The 22741-nt window shown below is 50.4% G+C and overlaps 1 long non-coding RNA gene across 1 annotated transcript; it reads right to left on the reverse strand.

Annotated features, from left to right (window-relative positions):
• Positions 1-1616: 1616 nt before the first annotated feature.
• LOC102446426 (uncharacterized) lies at positions 1617-19749 on the reverse strand. Its single transcript, XR_012906060.2, has 4 exons — positions 19652-19749; positions 17935-18276; positions 9149-9209; positions 1617-5685 (listed from the first exon to the last, which is right to left on the reverse strand). It is a non-coding gene; the product is annotated as an uncharacterized LOC102446426 (long non-coding RNA).
• Positions 19750-22741: the final 2992 nt, after the last annotated feature.

The following is a 22741-nucleotide window of genomic DNA, read 5'->3' on the forward strand; positions in this document are numbered from 1 at the left end:
GCGAGCACTAGGATATGCAGGAGGCTGCAGGTAGGTGCCTGCTCCAATCCAGCTGGGCCCACCACACGATGGGTAGGAGGCACTCCAGCAGCACCCCACCCGTGGCACAGTGCAGCAGGCCCTGTCTGAAGTAGCCCCCTGCACATGGCGCCCTCTCCCCGCTAAAATTTAGAGCGAAAACTAAAAAAATATCCTAGTCTGCATGCGAGGGGTTTGCGCAAGGCCACTGCATTTCAGGCTGCCCGGTCTGGGCCGACGTTGGGGCAAATTGTCAGTGTAGACAAGGCCTCGGAGGAAGGGAGACGGAATGAGGGAAGTTGGGGAAAAGGGAAGTGAAGAAACAGCTCCAAGGAGGAGAGAGGTGGCTTGCCGGTGAAGGGGCAGAGCAGGAAAGGGATCTCTGCTTTTATTGTTGAGCATTTTACAGGTTTCGCCGTCGTTCGTTCTGACCTTTACAGTTCAGGGGATTTTAGATGTCTGAGTGGGTCGGTGAATCACTGCACATTCTAACTTCAGGCCCCTCTGGTTGCCAACGGCCTCGCCTCCGAGTGCCAGCTCAGCATTAAAGCGGAGGAAAAGACAGACACTCCCGCACCCCCCGGGGCCGGGGCTGTGGGCTCAGTCCTCCGCCGACAGGAAAGCACATTCCATGCCGCTGGCAGCATGAGTCAGCCCGGTGGGGGGGGGAAGAGCGGAGGAAAGAGTCACCGTCAACAGCGCTGAGTCAGATGCTCTGCGGTGTGCTGAGGAACGGGCCTGGGAAGGCGCCTGGAAACGGGGCAGCGAGGGGAACGTGTGGCGTCCATGGCAGGAGAAGAGGGCACTTACTCCGCAAACGGCCTTGCAGAAAACACTTCTAGGAAGCCGAGAGGCTGCGTTAGAGCCCTAGGCCCGCTCTAGCCAATTAAATGAAATGATATTGTGGGGGAGTAACCCCTTAATTACCGGAGCCTTGTTTCCCCTGCCGGAACACCATTCTTGAGGGACACCAGCATTTCGAAGAGGGACACCAGAGGAGCACGGAGGATTGGGAGCTGGGGCTGCGATGACCCTACTCGGTCACGCCGGCATGTGACGCAGCTGCTGAGGGGTAGAACCGGCTCCCACCCTGTGCCCGTCACTGGGGGCTACCAACTCACGTCTTGCAAAGAGATGCCACCTGCTTCCTCCCTAGTCACTGGCTCCCCCGTCTGCCTGTCACACCCACTGTCCTTTCTCTATTCATTTTTGTTGTTGGTCGCAATGGGCCCGAGCCCCAAAGTCCAGACCAGATGTTCCAGCAGCCCTCTAGAGGGGTCGGCATCGTGGCCTTCGGATCGGGAGGTTGGCTCCCCCAAAGGGGTGGGGCCTCTGACAGAAGGGGCGGGGCTGGAGGGCTACCCTCCCCGACTCAGGCCATCAGTGCTGCCTGCCTCACACGGCCCATGGCTCTGATGGTGATTTCAAGGGCTCGGACCTCCATCCACTGCTGCAGTAGCTGGGAGCCACAGGCCCTTTTAAATTGCCATTCCCCGGGGCAGCTGACCCTCCCCCCCTCCCCAATCGGCAGCCCTGATCTTTGAGAAGTAGCCAGGAAAGGGGGGTCCTCTCCTGCGCCCCGCTGCTGGAGGCCGGGGAAGTTTTGTTTGGTGGGGACGCCGTCGTTCGAGTGTATTGCCCTTGTTTGAGAGGCAGCCCCGAGGGAAAGGGCTTTGTACCGACCAGTCAAAAATCAAATTTTCCCCGTGGTCCTGGTGTTTACAGGTGCAGCGTAGAGCACGGCTGTCTCCAACGCTCGGCTTTATTGGCATGAGGTGGGGCTGTCAGCGAGGACTGAGATTTTCTTAACCCTGCTACCGTGCAGAGGGTTGGACTTGATCATCTCTCGAGAGCCCTTCCATCCCCGGTGTGGATACGAGTCCTAAACCGATACAGGTCGATTTATTCCCATTTATTCTAGCGCATGCCGCCTCCATGCATTTGCGGCTGGCTTGCCTGCCCCCTGCAGGCAGCCGAGGGCCATCAGGACACGTTCCCCCCGCTCGCTGGCCTGGCCCAGAGAAGGAGACACGAATTCTGGGGCTGCTTTCGGGCACCTTATTGGGAAAGGCTTCCTGGCATCACACAACCTTTGCCCAGGTTGCTGGCATTTTTGTTGTCGTGGAAGATCCACCTGGGACGGACCGGGCCGGGTGTGGGCACCGCGGAGGGCGTCCGCTCAGGGCGAATTGCTCAAATTCGGGGCTCTGTATAGCCCCCAGACTGGAGACCTTCCCAAATAGGCCACAAACCAGTCCCACAGAGCACTTCAGCAGCCTGCCTAGCCAGCCAGAAGCCTCACAAGCAAAACCCCTCCGACATAACAGCTCTCCCCATGCCCCAGATGGCCCTGGGCCGCATACACAAGTGAGGGGTTTTAGAACCCAATCTCACCTTCCCCAAACAAGTTCTCTCTGGTTCCAAGAAACCAGCCATAGATCCCTGGTCAATTTACACTCTGGATCTTAGCCACAAATCACACTGAGCCAATCCTTTAGCATCTAAACTCTAAGGCTGAGTCTAGACTGGCAAGTTTTTCCACAAAAGCACCTGCTTTTGCAGAAAAACTTGCCAGCTGTCTACACTGGCCGCTTGAATTTCTGCAAGAACACAGACGATCTCATGTAAGATTGTCAGTGTTCTTGTGGAAATACTATGCGGCTCCCGTTCGGGCAAAAGCCCTCTTGCGCAAATGCTTTTGTGCAAGAGGACCAGTGTAGAAAACGTGGTATTGTTTTGCAAAAAAAGCCCCGATGGCGAAAATGGCGATCGGGACTTTCTTGCGCAAAACCGCGTCTAGATTGGCACGGATGCTTTTCCCCAAAAAGTGCTTTTGCGGAAAAGCATCCGTGCCAATCTAGACGCTCTTTTCCGCAAATGCTTTTAACGGAAAAACTTTTCCGTTAAAAGCATTTGCGGAAAATCATGCCAGTCTAGACATAGCCTAAAGGTTTATTACTACAAAAAAGAAAAGCCTGAGAGTAAGGTTGTTACGTGCATCGAATCTCCCAGTTCTCGATGGCGGCTCTAGCAGAGATGTTATAACTTCTGGCTTAAAAGTCTTTGGTGTACATTCTATGTCAGGATGGGTCCATAGTTCTTTCCAGCTCCTCGATCCCCGCACTCTTGCCTTTGGGATGAAGAGCTGAGCTGAGCACCCAGATGGTGTCGGCCACATGGCAGATGTATATCCCCTCATGGCTTCTTCCAAGCTGGAGGGAGTCACGTGGCCAGTGGCCAGGTGTGTCTTTGGCCTCCAGAGGTCCATTGTTCCCTGGAGCTTTGCTCATTAGCATGTCCATGGGCAAACAGTCCTGGCCCATTGCTCTGCCTCAGACAGAGAATTTTTCAGCATCAACACAGAGTCCATATTTATAACTCCACACACAGACATTCCACAATTACATGAGTAGCATATATAGAATCAGAAGAAAGTAAGCTTTCGTTTGACACCTCACATGACCCCCTTTGTACCAACTTTTGGGGCAACCCCCCAATGGGTGCAGCACTAATGTGACACCCCCATCTGAGTGGCCAGTGGCCACGTGTGTTACCGAATGGAGGCCTTTTGGACTCAGACCTCTGAGCCATTTGGGCTTGCTTGGGGTCCTCCATTTGCAAGTGGCCACCAGATCCTGCGGGCCCCTCAATGGTCCTTTCCACAGCAAGTGCACCAGCTGTGCTGTGTTTCCAGGCAACCATGTATGCCTTTGCCTTCGATTGGCTTCTGCTGGGGAGGGGGATGGAATTGTAACCAAACCGTGTTCCGAAGAGCAGCAAGTTGCCGACGTTTCAGGTCGGGGCTGTCGAAACGCATCAGCCGGCCGCCAGCTTCCCTCTACATCCGCTCCGCCCCGTCTCTCCCCAAGCAGGCGGCCGGCGCAGCGGGAAAGGGTTAAGCAGTGTTGTTCCTTGTCACGTGAGGCTGGGAATGCGAGCGGAGCACGGACCTCGGGAGCCGGAGAGGCACATCTTGACTGCACATGTGGCCCATACCACAAACACTTCAAAGTGCTTCCCTCAGACTGACAGAACAGTCTGACGCCAACTGTAAATGCCCTTGACACGCAGAGTGGAAAATATCAAAAGCTTCAACAGTCGCCTAAAACGCAGGCTGTTTTCGCTGGGGAAAGGCCTTAATGAACCTGCGCTGGGGAGGAGGAGGAGGTGTGACGGATGGTTGTGATTTAGCTCTTGTCCTGGGCCACGCCAGCATGGGCAACTGGACTTAATTGGATGCAAATCGGCATGCTCTAGTATATTTGGAGTGGGGCTGGGCCATCCATTCCAGGCCACGCTAAAGACCTGCTGTCTGCTCCCTCGTGAATGGCAAGTCGGGACAAAAGAGTTCCCAGGCTAGGATTCCTCCCCCCGCCCAGTTTAACCCCTTCCTCGCCCCTTCCCCTCTCACCCCAGTCTCTCATCCAGTCCACCTGCATCCCACTCGCTTCTGAAATGGGTTAAAGTTGGACACCCTTTCAAGCCGGAGACCTTCTCTATGGCTCCCCAAGACGGTGATCAGCACCGTTTCCACTCTCCCTGGGTCTTCATCACACCATGAAAGCCAACATGAGAAGCACTGCAGCCTGGTGGGTGTCCTAGGACAGGGGTGGGCAATAATTTTGGATGGGGAGGGGGCTGCTCCAAGATTTTGGTAAATGGTCATGGACTACACTTTTCTATGGAGGGGGTGCAGGATCTAGGAGGGAAGTCGGGTGCAGAAGGGAGCTATGGGTAGGGGGCTGGGAAACCGGAGAAAATGTGGAGTCTGAGAGGGAGTTTGGATGAGCTGGGGCAGGGGATTGGGGGGGCAGAGTCCGGGAAGGGGCGTGAGTGCAGGAGAGCATTAAAAGAATTGGCCGAGGAGATGTACGAAGTATTTATGTTGATTTTTTTTGAACCTCGTGGAACACTGGGCGTTCTAAGAGAATGCACAAAAGCTCATGTTGGACTGAACGTTTTAGAAAAGGAGGAAACAGGATGACCTGAGACATGATAAGCTGGTTAGTCTTGCATCAATCATGGGAAAAATCATGGAAAGGCTGTTACAAAATGAGTGTGTCTTAAAGTCAGCATGGCTTTTGGGAAAATAGAACTTGTGAAACAAACTTTTTATCATTTATGGTGGAATTACAAACATGGTGGGTAAGGTAACTGTAGATGTGCTGATTTTTTTTTTAAGCGTTATGCTATAAAATCAATGCAGTCCCACTAAATGCATTAGAGACAAGTTAACTGATCACAAATAGTCCCTGAAAATGGTGAATTGTTATTCGCTGAGGGCATTTCTTACGGGAGTCCAAAGGGATGTGTTTGAATGCTATTCAATATTTTTATTAGCGATCCAGAAGAAACTACAAAAGCGTTGCTGGTAAATTTTGTAGGCAGCAAAAATTGGGGAAGCGGTACATAACCATGGAGACCCCAGTTATACACACTCATCTGGATTGCTCAGTACATTGGGTGCATTTGAGCAGTAGACGTTTTTGTTCAGCCAGATGCAAAGTCAGGCAAGTAGGAACAAAAAGTGGTGTGTTGTCTGGAGGCCTTATCCTGCAAGATGCTGAGGGACCTTCCCCCTGCTGGATGTACCTAACAGCCGTGGGGATTGTGTCCCGAGGCGTCGGGAGGTGATGGCGACAGAGAAGAAGGCTGTCCTTGGAATACCTGAAAACGAGACGGATAATTAGCACAGCTGCCAAGTGCCGTGAGAACTATGTTGTTAACCTTTTAGTGCCTTCCTCACATTTCCCTCCATCCTGACTTTTTGGATGCCTGAATTTTAGCTCCCTCGGCTGAAGGAAGGTGTCTTAGGCTAAACATCCCAAAAACTGAACCTCCTGCCCCCAAATCCATGACCACTTTTGAAGACCTGGCCACTAATTTTTCTGTCTCCCCATATCTCCTCTGTAACAAAGGAATGAGAACGTCTCCCGGAGCTGTCAGCGGCCTCCCTTGCAGATTTCTGCAGAACAATTCAGACAAACGACCGAAGCCACTTGGAGGTGTCCAGGGCCCCTCCCGCAGACAGAAGATGGCCTTGACTGTGAATCAAGATAAAAGACCATTTGAGTATAATAGAGAACGTCACAAATAGGGCTACTCGGTGTGACCATGGAGTAGCAGACTGCACCTGCTCTAAAGAGTTGACAGTGTAAATAGACGAGATTGACCTGGAGGAATGTGGCAGAACAACCCAACGGATTGACCCATGTGATGCATTCACAGGAGTGTTGTGAGCAAGACACGAGAAGTCATTCTTCCGCTCTACTCTGCGCTGGTTAGGCCTTAGCTGGAGTCTTGTATCTAGTTCTGGGCACCGCATTTCAAGAAAGATGGGGAAAAATTGGAGAAGGTCCAGAGAAGAGCAACAAGAATGATGAAAGGTCTAGAGAACGCAAGCTATGAGGGAAGACTGAAAGAATTGGGCTCGGTTAGTTTGGAAAGGAGAAGACCGAGAGGGGACATGATAGCATGATACTTTCAAGTATCTAAAAGGGTGTCACAAGGAGGAGGGAGAAAAATTGTTCTTGGATAGGACAAGAAGCAATGGACTTAAACTGCAGCAAGGGAGGTTTAGGTTGGACATTGGGAAAAACTTTCTAATTGTCAGGGGGGTTAAACACTGGAATAAGTTGCCTAGGGAGGTTGTGAAATCTCCATACCTAGAGATATTTAAGAACAGGTTAGATAGACACCTGCCAGGGACAATCTAGATGCTGCTGGGTCCTGCTATGAGGGCAGGGGACTAGACTCGATGACCTCTCGAGGTTCCTTCAAGTTCTAGTGTGCTATGATTCTATGATAGCAGCCCATGTCATGTTGATTCCACAATTTTTGCATGTGTGTGGGGGGGTAGGGGAGGTTGTTGAGTTAGGAGGGGGCAAGCTAAACAGAAAGAAAAGCGAGAGAGAGGGGACACTGGGAGAGACGTGGATTTAGACTATGGCGAGTTTTCTCATGGCACGTCACATAATGGCAAGCTGGCGTGGATGGACTTGCTCATGGGTATTTAATGCGAAGGGTACTGACAACACCACACACCTCAAACCTGTTGACCGAAAAAAAAATCGCTGAAAATATCGAGGCACCAAAGGTGAGCTCTGAAATATTGAAAAAAGGCCTTGGGGAAGCAGACAAGTGGGCGGAAAAGACCTCTGGGATGGGACGTGGGTAGACGCCTGGCAGGAAACGACTTCCAGCCAAGACTCTGCAGCCCAGCAGATCTGTGTACGCAGGCTGGGGAGAGTTACGTTTCTCCCTCCGGTTCTGAGAGGCAGCCGAAATCGGGTGATGACTTCAGCAGATGTGCCTGTCAACAGAACGCCGACAAGGAAAACCAAGAAAGAAAAAACATCTCTCCCTCCCCCTTTTATCCCCTTTTGCTGACTATGCCTGAAAGGTGGGGCTGGGCCCGGAATGCAGCCTCATGCCAATACCATCACCATTAAGGTGTCATCAAAGAGGAGCGGAAGAGCTGACGCTGCAGCCCGCAAGCCAGGCTGCCCCTGCCTTGAGCGCTCGCCTGGAACGTTTCAACTTCCCTCAGGGCTGTTTTCTTTCTGTGGTGAATTTAGGGCCGGACGGTCAACATGGGAGACCTCTATTCGCTCTGTTGACAGTCCAAAGAGAGGCAGAGTTGGCTAGGCCGTGAAGGTAGAAATTCCCTCTCTTCTACCAAGAATGCCCCTCAGATACTTAAATTCAATCGATGAACCAGCAAGGGGAGCGTCTCCATGCTGACCCCTCGATGGCTTTACATCTGGCCGGGGGTGAGGGAGACATTAGTTCTTCCTCGTCTGAGGGGGCCGCCCAGCGAGCCAGGTGGTGCCCAGTTCTGAGGGTGGTTTTGTGGTGTGTGTTTCTGCCCTCTGGAAGTGGGACTGAGAATGGTGACCCAAGTGAGAAGTGTTGCTGCACCAAACTGCCATCCAATGGGAACAACTCCGGGTGACGGATGTGGACTCAAGGGAGACCTGCCCACCCTCAGGCTTTGGGAGAGTTTGGATCTGGACCCAAACTTATCACGTTGGCTCCTTTCTCAACAGGGAGCTAGGTTGACCCTTCCCCATCGGTACTGTCCCCGAGTCTGGAGAAGAATGGATCTGGACTCAAAACTTGGCCGTTTGGGCTTGTCTCTGATCTCCAACAGCCTAGACCCAAGGAACTTAAACCTAACCAATCACAAGCAACGCAAGTTGCATCCAGTCCCCTAATCTTCCTGTCTCCCGTACATCAAACTTGTAGCCAAAATTCTCTAAACTCGGAGCCTGTCCATGAACACCCAACTATTCTCACGGATGGTAACGGGAGCAGCTGAGTGTCTCTGAATTTGGGCCACTAACTTAGGATCCCCGTTCATCAAAGCATTTCGACGTAGGCTGAAGTCCCATTCGGAGGTCTAAGCACAGGTGTGGTGTGGGTCTGATTCAGAGAGGGTGTGAACCAATCACGATCATCATAGCTATCAACTTCCTGTCTACCTGGGAGGTGCTTGCCCGTCCCCCGGTACCTGGCCCCGCCCCCACTCCGTCCCCTTCCCCTAACGCTCTGCCCTGTCACTTCTTGCCCCTCCTCTGCTGCTGCCCTGCACCCTTTCCTCTTCTTTTCCAAATGCCCCACCCCAACCCCGCCTCTTCCCCCATCTCCTGTCTGGAGCGCACTTCCTCTCCCTCCCTCCTAGAGCATCCCGAGCGCCACCAAACAGCTGTTTCATGGAGGGCAGGAGGTGCTATGAGGGATGTCGCCAAGATGGCAGCCATCAGTATATGGAAACCTTGGCCTCTGTATATCAAACCAGAATGAATGTTGTGTGTGTGGCTTAACGCACAAAAATCCTGTTTAAAACATCCGGGACAGCACAATTCACTTTTGTCCTGTCTCAGGTGAAGTATATAATTTTATCCCAATAATTATCACAATGCATCTGCCCGGTTTTAAGAAAGCGCGGACTGTTTAAAGTAACTCCAGACGTTTCACTCCAAATTCTGTCGCATCTATTGTGAGTGAAGGGTGGAAATATCTCATGAAAGGCAAGATAACATCACATGTGGTTAAATAAGCTTTGATTTCTAAGATGGCAACACGCATGAAATATGTACAGATCATATGGTTGTGCTAAAATACTTACTGGGAAGACTTTGGACCCCTTTCCTCTGTCCTACGACGTGCCTCCGTCTGTAGGCAAGATACTTTAAAAACAATTTAAAATTAATTTTGCTTTCAAGCCTTTTAAAAACATAGTTAAAAAAAACCCTCCTATTTGTTTTTGGTTTTTTTTCAATGGGAAAATGTTCACATCAGGATTGATTTAATTTTTTTCCCCTTTTGAAATCATAAACAGTCCTACTACAAGAAACAGTAGCTGTTATTGATTAAAAGTTCATTTGTCTTGTCTTTGCTGCTGATTGATACCGGGGAAGGAGAGATGGAGGGAATGTAAAATTTTGCAGAGGGGAAGAAAGTGTGTTACAAGTTGCCCGTTTCTTAGAACAATGTTAGTTTTGGAAGGTTTGTGGATTATGCGGCATAATCTTTTAAGGTTCAGTAAACGGTACTCCAATTTTTATCATTATCACTCAAAATAACGGCATGATGCATAACGAGAGCAAGCTGATTGCATTTCCAAATGGGAGTTTTATAACCCGCTGAAGGAAAGCAGTTACTTACTGAATAAGACTGAGCCGTTTCCAGTTGCTGATTTTAAATGCTTGCTTTTAGAAGTGGCATGAGCCACACTACTTAGCAAAATGTCTATCAGAGATTGGGATAGGTTACACCCCAAAGCATAGCAGAGCCTCTTGCACTGCATAACTATCCTCAAAATGTTGGTTTAACTAACGCGGATAAACCAGTCCACATGGAAACAACAAGAAGACTTGCGGCACCTTAGAGCAGGGGTAAGCAATCATTTTTGAGCGGGAGCCACTTCCAAAATTTTAGAAGTGGTCGCGGGCCTTGGACGGAAGGGGCGGGGCCTTAGATGGAAGGGGCGGGGCTTTTAAATAGCAGGAGTTGAAAGGGCTCGCATCTCCCCTGCTGCTCCCGGACATCACCTTAGCCGGAGATGGGAGCTGCGAGCCCTTTCAATTCCTGCTATTTAAAAGACCCGCCCCTTCTGTCTAAGGCCTTGCTGCTTCTGGCCTCGCTCCTCTCATGTTGCCTGGGAGCTGGGGACACCTGAGCCCTTTCACCTGTTCCTATTTAAAGGGCTTGCGTCTCCTGACAGGAGCAGGGAAGGTGCAAACCCTTTAACTAGAAGCAGTTGAAAAGGTTCGCATGGCTCCAGCTCCCAGGCAACGCGCAAGAGGGCAGGGCCTGGAACAGCCGCGCGGGTCGGATCGGAACCCTAGGCAGGCCGGATTCAGCCCGCCGAATGGCTTTTGCCCACCGTTGCCTTATAGACTAACAGATTTATTTGGGCCTAGGCTTTCTTACGTAAAACCCACTTCATCAGATGGAGTGGAGTGGAAATCACAGAGGCAGGGGTGTATATATAAGGAAGAAGTTACTTATGTTAATGAAGCTCACCAAATCAGGGCGGAAGTAGCTCGTTCACAGCATTGGGCATGGAGATGTGAATATCCAGAGAGGGGAAATTGCCTTTGTAGTGTGTTAACTAGCCCAGATCCTTATTCAGTCCTAAGCTGATAGCCTTGAATTTACAAATGAACTGCAGTCCAGCTGTCTCCCTTTGTCACCGGGTTTTGAAATTCTTCTGGCCATCCTTCTCCGAAAGAATTTCAAAACCATCTCACGAGTGGACAATTCAACTAGCAAGGCTCACCTGACCTGATAAGCAGCCGGAAATTATATTGGAGGCTCACACAGCTGCTTGATTGCCAGACACAGATTTGCTCTTGAAGATAGCCACACAACAGCTTTGTTAAAGAGCTGGGCAGGCGGTAGCTTATCTGCTTTGATAAATGGTGGTGTCCACAAGAGGGAACAGCACTTCCTGACACTGCCCTTCTTCAAATAGGCTCTGGTTTCAGTTGATCTCCGGCCACGTCTATACTTCCATGCTAGAGATCGATCTTCTGGCATTTGATTTAACAGGGCTAGTTAAGACCTGCTAAATCGAACACTGAGGGCACCTCCGGTGGTCACAAGTAATATGGGAAGCTGACGGGAGCATTTGTTCCTGTCAACCTCCCACTGTGAATATGGCACCAAACTTGGCTTTAGGTATGTCAACTCTACGTTATTTATGTAGCTGGTATTGCGTATCTTAAGCTCATCTTCCGGGTTGAGTGTAGATCTGGCCTTGGTGTAGGATCTGATCCTCCTAGGATGACTTACACTAGCTGAGCCGCTGGTCTGTAGAAACTAGTGCTGGGTGAACCAATGGGTTAGAATGGATGTTGCATTGTGCTAGAACTATTCTGATTGGACTGTTAGCAGAATGGTAGCCTGACATCAAGACCAATGTGAATCCATATGCAAATTTCATAGAGAAAGGAATGCTGGGAGTTACCTTAGTGCTACAGACTAGCCTAAAAACTATCCATTCATTAGTTAGTCTAGTTAAATTTTTCACAACATGAGGGGTTTCCCCTCCATCTTTGTATATGTCTGTAGAAACTTGCCATCATTCATACCAATGGGGCTGTTTTCTTCGAGACACTTTTCATAAAGCTGGTTATCAATTCACATTTGGCATGTGGTCGCTGTGAATAGAAAGTGCCCCCAAATGATGCCCACGTCTGCAAGATCCCTGTGCCACACATTACATGTGGCTAGCACTAGTGTTAGTCTATAGCCTTGGACAAGTGCTTTTAGTGGGCATGACGTTATCGCGATAAATGACATAAATATCTCTACCTCTTTCACTTTGCATAGCACAACCTGTGCACTAAATGCAGCAGAGGATGTGCAAGGAGAAAAAAAGGCATGTAATTATGTAAATAAAGATAATGGCAATTGCACACATAAGGGCAGAGTTAAGGTTGCATAAGTAATTTTAATTTAAGCTGTTTCATTATGCTTTAGTCCATACAACTGCAGCATCTGGGTTTTTTATTGCATTTTCCCAATGTTTTGAAATCCTTTGAAAGGGGGAAAACCCAACATGTGTAGAAGCATTTCTCGATCGGCGCCTCATGAAAAGGCGAGATTTTATTTAGCCTCGTGAGTTTATTGCTGGCTTTATCATAAAGAGCGTGTTCTGCTTGTTTATCCTCTTAGGGGAAATCAAGTCGTGTTATTTTGAAGCAACTTATAATGATGTAGAAGTAGAGATGGTCTGAGTTACTAATGTGGAATCTGGATCCAAACTTTTGCAATGTTAGGGGATATTTGTATCCCTGATTATCAGCCAGGCCTGCACCTAGTTAACATAATATGATTGGAAGAGCCAGATTTCCAGCTGCTGCAACCTGCCACATGCCTTCACTGAAGTCAACTAACTGACATCAGTGATGGATTTGGCCCCTACATAGCCTTGTGATTTCACAAACCTAGATTCTCAGCTGGTATAACTCAACTTAGCTTCATTTACTTCCCTGCTGCAACAGCAATTTATACTCGTTCTTTTCCAACATGGCGGGATTTTCTTCACAAATCTTTTCAGAGCTTGTGGCCCTAGTTTATTGAGGTTAGTTGCTGAAGATGGTTGACACTGGCATTTGTAACGGGGCGAAATCAGGTGCCCAACTCCCATTGGCTTTCCGTGGGAGTTGGCCAACTAGCTCTGTGCGGCCCTCTAAAAATTCCACCTGAAGTTCCAAACCTTTTGGGGGTTCACCCTGTTTACCAGCAAAAATGGGCGATGGAGAACGAAGTAGAGCTGGGGATTCTCTGAGGATGAAAGGAAGAAGGGGAGGAAGAGGACAAGGAAGAAGATGAGGAGCCTTCAACGGTTCTCCAGACCTTGACAGCTCCACACATGAGATCCAGATGTTCACCGGCCCCTGCACTGCAAGCCAGCAGCAAATGAAGGCAAATACGTCAGGAGAAGGATGAGCAACGGAAATTGGAAATGTCAGGCAGCAAAGCTTTGGGAACAGGAGTTCTTTCAGTTTGGCACTCGCAAATACAAACCAGGAGTTAGGCAGCACCGTGATTATTGGGGAATCCTTTACCTACTGCTCTCTCATCACCAACAGTACAGATTCCTGGAAACGGGCAAAAAGAGTTTCATATCGATTCTACCTAGCAGATCAAGGGCCTGAAAAAAGTACTGTTAACCTCATTCTTGGCCTGGTAGACTACTAGCCTTTAACCCACCCTTGGCCCCACCAGACCACTGTATCTTAGATTGTAAAACTTGCACTTGCTTTCACTTTGTTTTAAACCTTCTTTTTCAGTCACCGACATCTGAACACTTTGCAAACATTAATTCAGCCTCCCAACAACACTGCAGTAAATAGTCGACCAGCCCCATTTAACCGATACTGTATCAATCCCATTGGCAAGCACAGAGAGGATATATTGCCTCTCTGGAAGAGATGGAGCGAGTTTTCCAAGGTAAATCGGTGGCACCTCTCCCAGTACGTACCATGCCAAATTCCCTCTCCGGTGCAGGTGGTCCTTAGCATGAATACCTAGACGGCCCTATTCATTGTGTGTTGCAACAGAAACATCTTCCGTTCTGCAGCTCGTGTACCAGGCGGTTGGGCAAACGGACAATAGACCACAGAAGCTCCAAATTTGCCTTGTAAGTTCAAGAGGCAGCTCAAGAAGACCGTGCTTGTTGGATGGGAACAGGTGCCTTTCCTCTGACTCTCCTGCTGTGCGTGGCTAAGAAGTGGAACGGTTCTCTTTTCATGACGCAGGAGCTGCTATTGGGGAAAACCCATGATCTGAATGCCCAGTGCCCAGGGAAAGTCATTGGCGGTCCGGTGCCTAGCTACCTGGTGGGTCCCAAGGGTGGTACCTGTGGGTAGGTAGTCAGTGGGGCCCCCCAAGGCCTTCATGTTGAAGGGGTCAGGCTCTTCGATGCTGGGACTCTCTGTGGAACACCACGCCCCTTTGCTGCTCTGGCTCTGTTACTGGCTCTGTAGTGGGGAATTAGCAACGTCCTGCCAGCACGGTTGTCACTGCCCACCGTAATTGATCCTCACTGCTGGTCTGAGCTCCCTAGTCTGCTGTCTGTGCGCCCAGAGACAGGGGCAGTCTTCCTGCTCAAGGGTTCTTCCTCCTCTGGTGGCTGGGCCCATAAAAAGCCACAGGGCCCATCTCTTATACTTCCTGTTCCCTTCAGAGGCTCCGCCCTTCTGCTTCCTGCCAGGCAGCAGAAACTTCCCCGGTTCTGCCAGCAGAGGGCATCCGTGCTGGGATTCTCCGTGGAAGGCCACGCCCCTTTACTACCACAGGCTGTCCTGGGGAAAGATGGGAATGTAAGGACGCCAGGCTGTTCTGCAGTGGCCAAAAGGGCCCGATCAGAGATACTGATGGAATTTGTGTTTGTTAAAAGATCGGATCCTTCCCCCTCCATGCTCGGCCTCTGGGAGACCTTGCCAACGTACTGGCTTGTGAAACACCCCCCGACTGCACCAGCCGAGACTGGTAACCCTGCCTCCAGGGCCACGGAATGGCCGCTGCATCAGCGTTGGTCCTACGTGGTAGCCGATCTGGGCGCTAGCAGGAGGCCTGCCTTTGAAAGAGCAGCTCTCCATCCCCGACACCACCCCCTCGCTGAGATCAGATCAAACCCTTCGCTGCTGACATTCTGATTCCTACCTGGATCCGGCGAGCGCCTCTGGACTATAAAAGTTTTGATGTTTCATTCAGTTCTGAAGATTTCAGGGCCGGGTTCGCCTCAGCCCCCGTGAATAAGGAAGGCGGAGGCGGGGGTCGCAATGGGGCAGCTGCTGTGGATTATGCTTCTCCTTGGTAAATTGCATGGCTTCAACGAAATGAGCCACAAACCCCTGGAAGTTTATGACCTGTGATTTAATGCAGCCTCCATTCATTTTATGACTAGATTTGTGTGTATTTACTCTCCTATATCACCCAAGGATGGGGGGAGGGGAACCTCTCCTAATCCCCACTACACCTACTGCTCTTTGGCCGTGGCTTTATAGATAGATTTCACATTGAAAAGGAGTCTGTCTTGGTACCTGTACAGCTCCCATCACCGTGGTATCTGGGCACAGTGATGTACTGATTTTTTATTTTTATTTTTTAATGCTAAGCTGTCCCTTTGATTCCTAAGGGGTTTTCTGGTCCTACTTGCAGGTTCGGGGACTCTGAGGGAAGTCTGAGATCGGTCAGTTTTGCAAAGAGCCAGCCTACAGCATGTTGGGTGGGTTGCTCCTCTGGGCCTTACAGAGCAGCCTGCTTTGTCTCTTCTTGGGCTTTGGTGCTTGTGTGTGAAGGCTCTGGGTTTTAAGAAAGAAAGCAATGTTACCCTGCTGCCACCATCAAGAAAGATGTAACCATTTAGCCTCACAACACGGCGGTGAAGTAGGGCGTTGCCACTATCCTCGTTTTATAGCTGGGGAAACTGAGGCACAAAGGACCACATTTTTGAAAGCACTTACGGGACTTGGGTTCCTAAGTCCCATTGGACTAGACTCCTAAAAGACACAGAGTAAACAAAAATGAACGTGATTACCAGACTCCTGAAGTTGGGGATTTTACTAAAACCCACCCAGTCCACAGAATAGCAGTTTCAGAAGAGGCGTTGTTCCTCGTGGCGTGAGGTTTACAGAAGTCGGACTAAGCCTCCCGTGTAGACGCTCCCATTGTTATTTCGGGAGAACGGCTGCTATTCTGAAATAACGCTGCTGTGTAGACGCACCCTGCGTGATACTCGTGGGCAACGGGAGAAACTGAGGCTGGGGGAGGCAGACACCCAGCCTGCTCCTTCTGCCTGAGACCCCTCCACTGCCACCCGGGTCCCCAGGAGAGACTAGCACCCTTCCACCCACTGTAGAAGCAAGCCACCCCTCTCACAGTGGGCAGCTCACGGCCCTGGCCTTCCCTCCCCTAGCCCAGGAGGTTCCAGCTGGAAAACAGGGGAGAGGAAGGCTAGGTGGTCCGTGGAGGGCACTTGGTATGGGTCCCTCCTGGCCCTGGAGTGCAGGCAGCATCCATCCCAAGCCTCCACTGCCCTGGAAGGGCTGGCGGCACGTGGAAGATGTGCCGAAGGAGGGCGGGGCTGGGGGCAGAGTGTGGGCGGGGCCGGCCGGACAGTCTGTGATGGTTAGGAGGAGTGCTGGCCAGCACCCGGTGATGACGGGGTTAAACGCAGGTAGCTAGCAAGGGTGTTGGCAGGGGGCTAGAAGAACCAACGTGCCTGCAGCACTGAAATCTGAACTGGATCGAGATACCTGGTCTGCTCTTCCTTGGAGTGATTTCTAAGAACAGGGCTGGAGAGAGCAGATGCAGGGTTCAGCGTTACCATGCCGATACGAAATATTGCACATGAACTGGGTGAACTGGGCCTTGAAGTACAGATCAGCACGGATCGTGAGTAGAGGGGCAAGTGGATCTAGTCGCGATCAGGGTATTTTTCTTTAGTTTGGTTTAAACTTCTCAGTGTGGATCCATGCTGTCCTTCCCCCATTCCCTAAGGCTCTGTCTATGCTGCAGGCTTGTTGCGCAAGAAGCTTTTGGCAAAAACGATGCGCTTTTGCACAAGAGAGCGTCCAGGCGGCATGGACGCTGTCTCGCAAGAAAGCTCTGATTGCCATTCACAGAATGGCCACCAGAGCACCTGTGCGTCTTCCAATAGGCTGTTTTTGCGCAAAAACCTTGTTTCCCATCCCCACACACCTTTTTGCGCAAGAGCTCTTGTGCAAAAAGGAGTTATTCCTTATAGAAAGAGGAATACCTATACTGCAAAACTCCCTGTGTTCTGTCGATTCACTGTACATTTTCTTGGGCAAAAACCGTGCTTGAGGTGTGGACACTCTGCAAGTTTTTGCACAAAAGCAGTTGTTTTTGAGCAAAAGCTTTGCTGTGTAGATATAGCCTAAGAATTGTTCCCAGAGATATTCTCTGTGTTTTAATTTGTTTTACTTAGTTGCTCTGTAACGCCTAGCAGCCAAGTCTGCTGTGTCAAGCATATCTTTTGTTTGTTAATAAAAAATCACCTTTCTTTAAGGTGATGATTTGATTCTTGTGTCCTGGAAAGGAACAGGGGCTCTGTGTGTGTATTTGCCTGCCTAAGACGGGGCGGTCAGCTACCAGAGACTGCGGCGTGTTTCCAGGAGCGGTCCATGGCTATAGACCGACTCGGCCGTCGCCTAGGACGCCGCCTTCAACGGCGCCCAGTGATGATGTCATGGGGCGCCCGGGGCACCCGATGATGGTGCCACCCCATTGACGGCTCATTGACGGCTGTGCAGGTGGGGGCACCGATCACGCGTTCCGCCTGGGGCACCAGCTGCCGCAGCCGGCCTCAGGCCACTCCCGTGTGTTTCTCTCTTACTTTTTTCAAGCTCTTTTGGAGCAAAAGAGCTCGGGGGTACCCCTGGGAAGGAATTCAAGCGGGGAAGATGAGAGTGCTCTGGGGCCGCGGGCAGCGAAATTTCACGGGGCCCCTTCTGTGACACAGCGCGTGCACGGGGCCTCGGGAAGCGCGGGGCCCGGGGCAGCCACCCTGCTCGCCCTGCCCTAAATCTGCCGCTGAATTCAAGTGTTCCCTCTTGGTTGTTAGGGAGAAATCACTTGATGGTGGCGGCTTTTTGGGGGGCCGGGGATCTCCACACCAGTGCATCTGTGACTCTGGGGAATTGTTTTTGTAAGCAGAGCCTATGGAGGCAAGGTATTTAATGTCTTTGTGGGCCCCCGTCTTCTGCATTCGGAGTGTCAGAGTGGGAAACGGCACCGACACGGGCTTCTTATACCTGCCGCAGATGAGGGACTGGAGGAGCTGACCTCTTGAGGTCTCTTCCAACCCTACATTTCTGTGATTTTTCCTCCTCCTGTCCCCCTACGCCCAGAGAAAGCAATCCTGTTACCTACCTACTTAAACAGGCCCCGTGAGCTCCAGGCTAGGCAGGGACGACGCGTGCCGGGAGGGCTGGTTCCAGCTGTGGAGGTGACTCATGTTCCAGCTAGAGGTCATGTCTGGGTTCGCCAGTGCTTGAAGCCGTGCGAGCTGCTCTCGGAGGGCTCGGCCGCATGTGTCTGGCTGCATCCCATCTCAGGGACAGAGAGCGTCCGCAGACAACAATAAGCTCCCTCTTTCCCCGCGGATGGCGCTGGAATGTCCCGTTGACTGCAGGCCCCGCTCTGAGGAGAGGCCGGGGGGCCGCGCCGGGAAGGGAAGGCTCAGCGCTCAGGATATGAAGGGGATGGAAAAGGCTTGCCGGGGAAAGAAAGCAATGAAAAGGGATTAGCAGCTGATGAGGGAGATAGAAGGGCCAAGTCTTCACTCAAGCCTGCCTGCCCCCGAGAGTTTCACAACGGTGAGCTTTCTCCGCCAGCCTTTAATAGACGGGAAAGGGAAAGAAACACAGCGGCTCTTCGGGAAACAGCCTCCTTGCTTCTTTGCTGTGCTAGCCTCTAAGCTCCAGAGGGCAGAACCACGAGGCAAACGTGCTCCTTGAAGGATGCCCGGCCTAGATACCACAGGTGTCTCCTGCAGGCCAGGAGAATTAACCTTCGCCGGGGCCCACGAGAAGGAACCCGTCGATCTCACCAGAGGGACACGCAACCCCCGCCCGTCTCATGACCGAGGCAGGGTCGTTGGCCGCACAGCATTTTACTGAAGAAGGAGCAAAGTCTCCGAATAGCAGAGCAGCTTTCAAGAAGGGGGCGTGCAAGTTCAGAAGGAAGTGCAAAGGAGGTTGAGTTTTATTCACGTTTCTCTCCCTTTTGCCCAAGGACTGGCTCCTTCATTCCTCTTCCTAGTAGAAATGCGCCCACTCTGGGGAGAGGCTGGCATGTGTGTGTGTGTGTGCTGGGGAACCGTGTACCGTAATGCAGCCTCCGTTCTCGGAAACACTCCCCTGAAACCGCGGTCACGTTCTCCTGCGACTGCTAACCCATTAAACCTCCCCTTGGGAAGAGGAGCCCTCAGCCCTGCACCCTTACTCTGTACGCCCCATGGCACTAGCGCGGCAGATGCCTGTACTGCCCGGTTAGCAGCAGTGCACGGCTGCTATGTGTCCCACAGGGATGCGGCGGTGTGTCGGGTCTCCGCTGGTCCCCCCGGAAGGCCAGGGATAGTCGGGGGCAGCCTTCGCACAAGCAAAGTGGCTGTTTAGGCTCCTTCCCCACTCTGGCATGATAAATGCAGAAGTGGGAGCCAGCAAAGTACCCCCAAAGCCTGATCTTTCCAGGCCTCGGTATAAAACTTCCCCCAAAATCTTAAAAACCTAGATTTGGGGAATTAAAATCCGCTGCCACCACCCAAGTAATGATAAGAAAATCAGGGGAGAGATCACTTGGGAAATCTCAGCCCTAGAGTAAAAACCTGGACACCAAAATTAACCAATCCCAGGTTAATAAAAGCAAAGAGAAAGAACTTTTATCAGCACAATATTCCTGTTGCAAGCATAATGACTAGATGGGAAAAGTCACCAATTAATATACTCCTGGGGGAACCCCCCTCCCCATGGGCCAAGACTTAATTTCAAAGGAGAGCAAAACCCATTTTTAAATGCACAGATAGCAGATGCCATCTCCCAAACCGTAAAACAATACAACCGAACGGATTTCTCTAACCTTATCCTACCTACAGATAGTGAAGCGTCTCTTCTTGGAGGGAGACGTTCTGTCTGAACCCCCTCACTAGCTGGAGAGCAAACTGCTCAGGGACAAAGGAGAGAAACCCCCCCAAATTCCTTTGTCCCGGTTTGAAATTCCTACCTGCATTCCTATTGGCTGAATCTACCTGGCTTAGGGAAGGGACATAGTTAACCCCTTATTTCCCAGGCTGCTGGCTAACTCTGATGGTCATGACAGGAGCCCAGGTTGTCTCTGCACCTCTCCTGCCTGCTCTCTTTGGCTGCAGCACCAGAGCACGAGGCAAGCGGGGCTCTGGTCTCCGTTCGGTGCAGGGCCGGCCCTCAACATTTCGGCACCTGAGGTGGGGAGCTCAAATGACGCCCCCTCACTTGGGCCAAAACTCGGAACGGTCTCAATTCTGCCTCCTTCCTGTTCTGCTCCTCTCATGGCACTGCTCTGCTACCTACATAGGCACCAGCATCGGGCACAATTTTCTACACTCTGGGTCCTCGTGGCGCCCCCCACAGCCTGGCACCTGAGGCGGCCGCCTCAGTTCGCCTCCTGGTAAGTCTGGCCCTGGTTCGGAGGGAGGTCTGCCTCGGTGGCCTGGAGAGACCTGACTTTGTGAATTGGCCCCCTGGCAGCCAGGAGAGAGGACCAAGCGTCTCTCAAAGCCACACAGCTTCCTGGGACATCTCTCTAGGACACCGCAAAGCTCCTTCTGAGAAGACGTACCTGTGCAGGTGTATCCAGAGACACTTGGTCCTACGTCAGAGCTGATGGATGGACTTACTGACCTCTTGAAGTTCCTCCCAGTCCTGCATTTCTGTGCCATGTTCCCCTTTGGTCATTATTCTTAACTGCCCCCAAAACTTGTTGTCCAGTGGTACCTGATCCCCTTCCAGGGGTTGGCCACCTTCAGACCTTTGAAAACCAGGCAATGAAGTACACGCTACCTGCACAAAACAACCTTAACTCTGCCCTCTGGAGTCAGCAATAGCCACTGGAAATGGCTCAATGAGGGGGAAGAAGGGTGTAATCATAAGAAGCCACGTAGAACAACTATAGAAACATGCTGTTGCTTGTCTTGGGTGCCATAGAGCTGAATTCCAGAGTTTATCTGCATGCACTCCAGCTGCATTCACCATGTTAGGTGTAGCTGGGAGTAGCTTGGCAGAGCTGCGATTGTGATAGAAGGAGACCTAGGGGATGGGGGTCTGAGGTGTACGTGTACCTTGAGGGATGTTTCATTTCAGCTCTGAGTTCTATTGGCTGTGGCATAGAAGCACATACAGGTGGTCTTGCAGGGTGGGGTGTCTCGTCCAAAAATCAATACCCTACCGCCTCTACAACAGCATTGGTTCAGTACAAGAACTGGTTGAAAGTTCTTGGAAAACGGATTTTATTATTCACAGAAAAGAATCACTCCAAGGACTCCCCCCCCCCCCCAATTTTTTTTTCCTGAACAAACCCCAACATTTTGTGGTTAGTGATTGTGGCTTTTTTAACCACCCATCCTACCGCTTTGTTTTCATTTTCCAACTGGTGAAGATTGGACACTTTTGAGGAACAATTTAAGCTGGAAAAAAAAAAAGAGTTGATAAATGCTGCCAGAAAAAAAATCCATTTTTCATCCAGCTCTAAATACCGACTCGGAGCAAAATACTTCCTAAATTGCCAGCAGACATACCACGAAAATTGTTCTCCAAGAAATGACCAAAAGGGAAGGAAAGAACAGACGTGTAGAGTTCTTTCAATATTCTAGGAGAGCATATGAGTTCTCCTGTTTCCAATTCCCCGAGTCTTTCCGGAGCATTGTAGTAATGCTACAAATTTGGTCGTAAAGTTGTGGTTGACTTATAGTTAACACTGTAAAACAATAATGACTATGAAGATACATATTATGACGCATTAGGTTACAGTGATAGTAAATCTGTCATAAAAGCCCATGGCAACCATTTTAGCTGGGCTGTAGGAATTCCATTACGTTATTGATAAAATCTGTGCAACACTGCTGTCTTCTCCTGCACAGAGCTGCTTTTCTATTTTATTATACGTAGTGATTTGGTGACTTGCTGGTCCCTAGTGGTCATTTAGCCCGAGTCTGCACCAGGCCCAGAGCAGAACGCAGGAAAAACGGTTTGTAACTTAGGGTGATAGCCTTCCATTATTCATGTTTCTGCTTTCAAACTCTCATTAGGATGGTTTATTGGAAGTATAACAGGGTCAGACACCTCCCCTGTGCCCCGTTGTGGCTGGGGTGGTGCGGCAATACCCTGCCTCAGTTTCCCCTCTGGGTTCCTCAGTAACTCAGAGGCTTTACCAAGCCCAGAAAAAGCCAGATCTGGTTTTTCGAACATCAGGTTCCAACATAAAGACGGAAAAGGTCTTTCACTGCAGCAGCAAGGTGCTGTCTCTCCCTCTGTTCTTCTAACCTCTGGAGAAGCAATGCCAGATTTATGCACATGCTAAGTAAACTACATTGTAGGGCCTCAGATTATGAGGGGCTCTAACTACAAAAAATGACTAGTTGTTAGTTATAGCTTCACCTGTGTGCTCGTATACATGCAAATATAAAACTTGATTATTTTTATTTTCACTGTCCTTTCTGTTAGCATCACCAAAAAAAAGTGAATTATTTTATGGGGCCTCTTAAACTTGACATAGTTTAAGGCCTTAGCATGTCTTAATCCAGCCCTGTGGAGAAGTGAGAAACCTGCCTTCTTCCGAAATGGGGGGGGGGGGGATCCCCACTAGCTGTTTTTTATCCAGATCCATCTCTCTCCTTCAAGGCTCTGACTTCCTGTAGGTTCATTCTGTAGTTGATGTGCACACATAAGGTTTGTCCGTAGGGTTGCAACTGCAGGTTAGAAGTCTAAACCTGAAAGGGAGGTGGGGTAGGAGAGGCAGACTTTCCAAATTGGCCTGTGTGCAAACCTGAGCTGAGTGGGAAATGTTTTTCCCATCCCACGAACATTTTTGAGATTTCAGACCAAAAAAAAAATCTGTCTCAAATAGGGATCAAAAAGCTAAATCTCATATTTTCAAGATCCGGAAATCAATCCATCAAAGTCAGTTTGGAGCCATTGAAATGTTT

The sequence above is a fragment of the Pelodiscus sinensis genome, chromosome 9 (genome assembly GCF_052426305.1).
Source record: "Pelodiscus sinensis isolate ZL-2025 chromosome 9, ASM5242630v1, whole genome shotgun sequence".
Lineage (NCBI taxonomy): Eukaryota > Metazoa > Chordata > Testudines > Trionychidae > Pelodiscus > Pelodiscus sinensis.